Below are 8,682 nucleotides of genomic sequence, written 5' to 3'. Positions count from 1 at the left end.
ATTTCACTCCAAAAAATTTAGAAATTATCGATTGCAAAATCCTATTAATATCCTGTTATTTTTCTTTCATTCACATCGACTTATTCATATCGTGGGATTTCTAATCATTTCCGTGGGAGATCCCTACGGATTATCAATATTCTTACTGATCGTCGGGCTTTTCCTTTCTTAATTTAAAGCAAACACATATCCACGATTTTTCGTTTTCATTGTATATACCTCAAAGAGGACGCGCGCTCCCCTCTCATTGTTGTCGCGTGCGGGTCTCTTTGCGTAATAAGAAATCGAGCACCGTGCACGCGCGTTATGGGATCAAGGCTTCTCCCGCTGGGCAAACGTTGAAAACAGAAGCGGCAGAAGTGGAGAGGCCACGTGCGCGCCAGGCGCCGCTCGAGGCTTACGAACTGTCGAAGCGCGTAATTCCGCCCGTGGATCCTCGTCGTGCCACTCGAATTAATATATCACGAGCATTCCGGTTGTTCCGCGTTGCGCCGTCGAATATCAAATTCGCATTGCGAAGGTGTCACGAACGTGCTCGCGTGCGCGCGCTAAGGCCACGAACCGTGCGCGGGCCGTTAAATCGAATCAGAGGAATTGAATGGCAATGGAAATAGATTGATAGGTTGGTGGATAAATTAATAGGAACAACCCGAGGAAAAATAATTACCTACAGTTATATATGAATTTTGTCTCTATGGCCATCTACAATAATAAATTATTATACAGGTCCATACGGGAAGAAATGCTGTTGCACTAATATGATTAAAGTAACCGCTTATGTTTGTAGCAGCATGTCAACAATTAAATGTGTTGAGCTATTTTCCCTTTTTTCACAATTCAGCAGCATTTCATTCCGTGTGGATATATAATTATGTACATTGAGAAAAAATATTTAAAATTAAGAAATATTTATTAGGTGTGTACCATTAACACACATATTTACTTAAATAAAAAATCTTCTTATTTTCACCGAGTATTGTTTACTTAAAACATGTTAACAATACTCGGTTTAAATGAAAAGAATTTTAATTTAAGTTAATATGTTAATGGAAAAGAAGAATGTTAAAGAATTTTAATTTAAGTTAATATGTTAATGGTACCCACCTAATAAATAATTGTTAATTTTCAGATATTTTTTTCTCAGTATATGAAAATATACGAGACTATATAGAGACAAAATTAAGCATTAACCGTTTAAAATTGTCTTTGATTATGATAATCGGCAATCAATAATCAAAATTACTCAATCGCCATTATATATATATATATATATCATATATAAAATTACAAATAATTGAATCAATTAATATTAATTATTAATTGACTAAAATTAATTATTAATCAAACTTTGATGTGATTGATTATGCACTGATTAATAATTAATTTCATCAGTCGATTAAATTATTCGTAATTACATAGATGACAATTGACTAATTTTGATTATTGATATGCCGATTATTTTAGCCAAAGAGAATTTTTAATCTATCAATGCAACACTGAAAGAATTCATGTATAAGAGGCGGCTATTGGGGAAGAGGTTAATTATCTAGATTATACATTCGAAAAACATAAATATATGCGTAAGAAAAAGTGTGTTTAGACGAATATAAAGGAAATAATATACAGGGAGAGAAAGAAAAATAAATTCGGAGGAAAATGAGATATAACTAAAAGAGAATCTAATGTAAGAAAGGAAAAAGCCAAATAGAGGGTAGCGAAAAGGACTCATGTGGAGATGCGATCTCCAAATTGAACGTAACGTTCCTCACGACAATACCGAAACCACCCTTCGATCGATTTTAGGAAACAGGCGAGCCATCGATCGCGAGCGGCCGCGCGCACGCCTATCGTACACGACACTTGTGTCAGTGTTTTCCTCGGAAAGGCTGGAATGAGTTTCTTAGCCGATAAATCGGAATCGGAACAACGGGGGAAGAACGTTCAGCCGCTTGTATCGACGATAATATCGTCAGCGTGCTCATTTCCACAAAGCTGATATAATCCGCGAGCAAGCTCGATGTAAAACCTCTCCCACGTGTGTGTACACCTATATATATCTATATACACACACACATACACATGTCCCCGCGCATATACTACTTTTGCGCGCGCGATCGTGCACGCAGGCGTGCACACATTCGGCTGTCTACGGGCATCTACATCTATACACCGACGTATTGGGGACTGAGATTTGGCGGACCCCCTCGACTCGACTCGACTTGCGATTATTCAATTCATCGGCCTGTCAAAAGCACCAGTGCACGCTGTGTTCCCTGATCGTTCTCTTTCCCTTTCTCTCTTTTTCCCCTCCCGTCTCTCTTTCTCGTTCTGTCCTTCCCTCTCCCTTCCCCTTTCATATTCTCTTTCTGTCCCTCTGGATCCCGAGTCCTGTCTCTCTCTCTCTTTTTCGCGTACATCCTTTTTCCCTCTCCTTTGTTTCTGTCTCTCTTCCTGCCAGCCGTTTCTCCGTCTCCCGTTCACCCGAATCGTCCCTCTTTCCCGACTTTCCGTCCTCGTTCGGCGCGCACTACCCTTCGTCCGCGGCCGCTCCCTTCGGCCTGGAGAACGATTAGGAGCAATACGTTGCGATAACTGCCCCTAATATCTCGGCATCGCTGCCATACGCAATACAAATTAGGGAAGCGTACCGTGAAAGTACGTCGGATATTTGATTCCGCGATTCCTCCCGGCCGGCGGAGAGAGCACACACACGGCGTGTATTCCTTCCGAAAACCCAACGGCGCTCCTCCACTCCAGTGGACTTCAGCGTGTACATAAATCCGCGCTGAAATTTATTTGTCGTGTAATTTCGCCCGAGCAATGGCTATCGAGTTACGAGTACATACACGACTCTGCCCGCCACGACAATCTCGCGACGGAGAAACCGAATCCAAAATAATAGCGAAATAACAAATAACGCCGATTGTTCGTATCGGCATGCTCAGGCAAGTAAGCAAGCGCATTTCCCAAATTCGAGAAATATATTGCGTAACAATAGCATTCAATAGTTGCTCCTTTATCCCTCCCCCCTCCCCGACTAGAAATTCATCCCATGGTCCTGACCAGATCAATCAGTTATCAGCTTCGTGTAAGATAATGTTATCAGATTTTGATAAGTTACACAACGCAATGTGTAAATCAGAGCCTTATTAATAATAAGGATTATTAATAATAAGGATTACTTCGGGCTTTATTAATAATTAAGATCCGATAATCTAATATAAGCTAACCATATGCAAACTAAGTAACTGATTGGGATCAACTTAAGGACCATGGGATACTCGAGTAGAAGTTGAACCTTGTCTGTGTCTAGCCACAAGATAGTAAATTTGTGTTTAATATCACTATTAGCCAGTGATTTAACGCTCACTTCTCCTATTGGCTAAGTAAACAAGTGGGCTAACAGTTGAACAAACAGAATTACAGTAATGAAATGAAAAATCGTAAGTAGTTACTAGCTAGTAACGTAACGTTCTCTCTCTCTTTCTCTCTCTCTCTCAATTCTAAGATTCTCAATTTTTTAGATTTCTATAAAGTTGATGTAACTCAAATTATCTTACCTCGTTACCTTAATTTTTAAAACGCTAATGAGGCGATATAATAGCTAGATTGTAAAATAAACAACACTATTTACTCTCATATTTGATAGAGCAATAGCTAAACAACGCTAGATTATCACCACGACTTTATATTTCAGTGAATGATTTAGCCAGTAACAAATTAGAGTGACGAATTAGAAAATTTTATCCATAGCCTGCACTATCTATTATAATCTTTGTGAGTTAAGTCAGTTAGTTACATTTCGGGTAATTTTCTGGTCGGGTCCCTCCTGCCGAAATATATGTGCGCTTAAATGCCGTCACGCGTGAATTTTCACGCGTCTCTCGTTTACATATATATATATACGAACACACATACATACACGATATACACACACGCGCGCGCGCGCCCATACATCTCCGTGAGGAGTGCAGTTGGGAATAATAGATAATACGCGCGATTTTTCCTCATGGGACGCATTCGCCTTTCCCCGCCTGGCCCGATCCGGCCGCATCACCTGTATCGCGCGCAAATATCCGCATCGATGCGGAAAATTCCGTCGGTTCTTCTGGCGCCGTAATTTATTCGAGCAGCCACCCTCGGTGGGCGCGTTAAGCCCCGGCTTATATCGGCGTGTCAACGCTTCACCTCGACACTTGGGCCGTTTTTGTCGCTCCGGGGAAATGTCATTTAAAGTCGTGGCTCGTTATAACGAGAGAGATGAAGAGAGAGATAGAGATAGAGAGAGAGAGAGAAAAAGAGAACGGGAGAAAAAGAAGAGCGCGAGTGAGGGCCGCTGAGCGACAGAGGGAAAAGGTCGGGGCGAATTCGACGATTCGACCGCCACCGTGAAAACACCGGCCGCGCGACCGGTGCAGCCCTCACGGCGCATTAGCTGTCGTTGCCTTCACCGGCCGCTTTCATCGCCCGCCATGAAACAAATGATCAAAGCGTCAACACGGATGCTGCGAATGGACCGCAGGATCCACCCCCGCGCGTGTCTTGCCCGGCCGACACAAAGCCGTCGGACATGTCGCCGCGAAGCGTCCCTCGGTGTGAAACCCGAGTTTCAGTTAGGCGACTGGTAAGCGAGCTAATCGTCGGCATGCCGGTGACTCCAAACGAAGGGCGAATCGCACCGTTGGGGATTCGTCCGGAGTCTCGTGAATTTTTTGACAGTTTACACTAGGGAAGATTAGGGTCTAATTGGGGCCCAAGGTGTACATCAGGCCATGCGCTTTGTTCACGTATTTATCGTGAGAGTAATAGTGGAGACGAAATCGTGACATGTCTCCCATATAGACTTTTTTATGATTATTACGACGTGAGAGAATCGATATGGAAACTTTACACTTCTTTTAATTACATTTATGAGGTAAAAATTAATAGTGTATTGAATTAATAAATTCATATCATACAATAATATAAATTTTTATTATATTGATGCGTTAACAAATATAAATGTTAAAAATAAATTATAAATTATAAATGTTAAAAAAACTATATAAAAGTTATACTTAGATCTTCATGTTATATTTATCATGACGCATTATTTGCGGCAAAATTTTGACCGTTTTCTTTGTATTTCTATTTCGTCATTCTATGTGATAAATATGAGTGCAGTCTGATCAGTCATAAAAGACTCGACGTTTAAATCACAACTGAATTTCATGATTTAATATACTTAAAATTGCTGTAAAATTTGTGTACATCAGTCTATCGGAGTTCTTTCTGGAACATACATTGCGAAAATAATACTTAAAAATTTATTTGTCTGGTACAAAGTTTGTTCCCAGAAATAAACTTTATATCATACAAATAATTTCGCAAGTAATTTTTCCTCAGTATAAGTGCTTTTTCTGAATTTCATTAAAATCAGATTAATATTATAGTTAAAAAAAAAAAAAAACTAATTTAGAAGTAGCCAAGTACACTTTCGAGTGTCATAAGATTTTATATTAATATTCTCCATCGTGTATGATACATCATTTCGAGTAATAAGATCAATTTTCATTCATAAAATGTTTCAAATTTAGCATATGGGCGGACGAGGTAAAGTTGGCCACTATTTAAAAGATGAAGGAGAGTTGTCTCTATCATGTTTATACAATTACAACAATTAGTTGCCTGAGAAGTTGCAACCTCAAAATTCTGAAGAGTCTGACCTTGTTCGAGAGAGATCCAACTTTCTTCTTTTTGCACGTTGATTGCTCCGCTGATTTCCATTCATTATATATCAAAGCTTTAATTAAAATCTGAATAACCAAAAATGCGGTAAATAAATGCAACTTGCGTTGCATAAATCAGCTGGCTCGATGGCTCGCTTTTGTCGTGTATTTCATTTTGTTATGTGCAATTGGTTATGGCTTTGTATGTGAATTAATGAGACGCTAGGTATATCACAGTGTCGTTCATGGATGATCTTTATGGAAGTCGATAATACGTGATAATCGTGCCTGATAATAAAAATTTCCCAAGTAGAAATTTTGGCTCTATGTTAAACCTTGAATTCTACAACGCAGTAGGAGCTAAATTAGTAAAGTAAATTTAATTCTAACGATACAATTTACTTCTACTTTGATTCTAATGATGTTCCTTTTCACTTTCTTTAGTGTCAAAATAGGTTACATTATAGGCTTCAGAATATCAGAATAGATGTTAAATGGAATAGTGAGATTGAAAGTAGAATCAACATTTCTACTCGGGTCAACGAATGATTTCGCTGACTCGCGTTAAATTTCCGAAAAATAGTCGATATCTCTTTCATATCGCGAGAAGTAATTGCGTTTTCGCAAACGGGCACGGGAAACACACAATCTGTAATCTTACATTATAATCTTCTCTGGCAACATGTGTTGCTGCGTTTTTTTCAGCATCCGCATCCGATAAGAAACGGCGGGGATGCGCCGTCGAATTTTACTTTTATGCAATATACGCCGTACGCGAAGAGCGAGTTAATCACTGACGGTTTAACAAGCCCGCCATTGCCGCGGCTGATTTTTTTTCCCCCGCGACCGATCGGATTGCATTCTGCAAAAATACGTTTTTTCGGTATTGCTTTTTCCGTTTCATCGCTACAAATAAATTCACCGGGAATGGATTCCGCGGATGTGCATGTACCATTCCGCGGTATGTAAAGCGATACTGAAATAACTGCTGTAGAAATTGAGCCCCGCGGCTGCCACGTGTGTGTATTTGCACGTATGCATATGCGTATGCGCACATTATGTATGAGCTCGCGGGGAAGTTAAGGCGAATTTACACGGCTCGCTCTTGATGGCGAGTGCGCGACGGGAATCATCGAAAGTGGTCACGTTGGATTTGCGTTTCATCAGCGATGCGTCTCCGGCGAATGCAGTTCGACGTGATCCGCGACGGTTATTCAAGGCTCCTCGGAATTCAAGCGCGGAATAGTAGACGCCGGCGGAGATTCCACCGACCTGCAATTGGCGATTAAATGCTTGCTGATCGTTCGACTTTGGCACTCACTGAAAATACCAGGCATTATAAATTTTTTATTTATATATCGATGCATTAGTTCACAAATTCAAATTACTTTATTTCTTTTTTAGTAGACGAAACGTGGTCGGCGTTTCTTATTATCCCTTTACCCCTAGTTATTTCTTTAAGACCCAATATAATTATATACGTTTACTCTGGAGCCTTCCAAAATTTTTTATACTATTAGTAGAGTGATGGTTCCATCGATCCATCCTAGACAGAGATATATTCTTCGTCTCAATCCGCGAAATAGTGATTTTCCCGCTGAAGAAACCAATATGGTGATCGTGTGCGGAGCAAAGTCACTGATTCTGGCCGAAATTGTGTAAAGTTCTTTAAGAGAAAAAAGAAAGGCGAATTTCATTTTCTCAATTCTTATCGATGTCATTTTGAAGTACAAAGTCGGCGCTTTTAAGCATAAATACGCACAATTGTGTACATTCAGAAAGTCGTACTTCGCGACAATTTTATTTGAACCACAAAACTTTTCATCAGAAGTGTCTTTTAGGACTACTTCATGAAAAAAATAATTTTACCCGAACGTGGGATCGATGCCTGGATCTTGAAGGATTACAAACAAAGCATTCAAATGCTTCTCCTGGAAGATCTTGTTATTGGCACTCAACACAAATTATTAATATATCAAATTTTGTAATAAAGACGCCTACTACATTTTACCTATTTAAAAGAAAAGTTAATTAACACATCTGTGAACTTTCTGTCAAACGAAACATACTTCTCTCTCGATTAATCAAAGTAAAAGAGAGCAAATATAATTGTTAAGGAACATTTCTCAAACTTTCAGTTGATCACTTTGATCGTACATTTTACTTTCATATCTTTTGTATCTTCTAGAACTTTCTCTAACATCATTTCAATTAATCGACCATATTCAAACATTATTGCAAAACTTTACAAACCTCATTATCTTCATATCATTCCGTACCATAAATCATCTTTCTCTCTCTCTCTCTCTCTCTCTCTCTCTCTCTCTCTCTCTCTCTCTCTCTTTCTCACATATTTCTTTATATATTTATATAATTCTACTATTATAATTCATATTATTTCATCTTTTACATTATTCGCTTTTCTTGTGCTTTCAGTATTATTCTTCATTAATTTTTCCTCATTGCACTACTCACAACATATCCATCCACTTTTGTATTTCTTCTTTTTTCGTACGTCAGCTGTACTGCTTTTTGTATCTCCGTTGCTTGTTGCCCGGACAGGATTTATCCTTGGGCGAAACAGATTCTGATTCCGACTCTATCGTCTGATTAATCATACTCGTTAGCAAAACATCGTTTTACGTGATACATTTTTCATCGCGGCCAATCCACTAACATCGCGACGATCGTCTAAAGTCAACCGTGTAATCTCGCTCTTGGAGCAGAGCGACGGCAAAGGAGAGCGAGAAAAGGTGGATGATAGTGACGGCGTAGGGGTGGAAGGATAGAGAGGACGGGGGAGGAAGAGCGGGTAGGAATATTTCGGCAGAGCAGAGGCGGAGACAGATTTTAGCTGGGCAGCGCGCGGGTGACGTGATATTAATTAACACGAACCCTTCGACTCACCACCTCTCTCGTTCTCTCACACTCTCTCTCTCTCTCTCTCTCTCTCTCTCTCTCTCTCTCTCTCTCT

This window comes from Odontomachus brunneus, unplaced genomic scaffold (genome assembly GCF_010583005.1).
Source record: "Odontomachus brunneus isolate Ranch 3 - 2012 unplaced genomic scaffold, Obru_v1 Obru_scaffold_001, whole genome shotgun sequence".
Lineage (NCBI taxonomy): Eukaryota > Metazoa > Arthropoda > Insecta > Hymenoptera > Formicidae > Odontomachus > Odontomachus brunneus.
The sequence above is the reverse complement of the archived record's forward strand: the minus strand, read 5'-3'. Positions refer to the sequence as shown.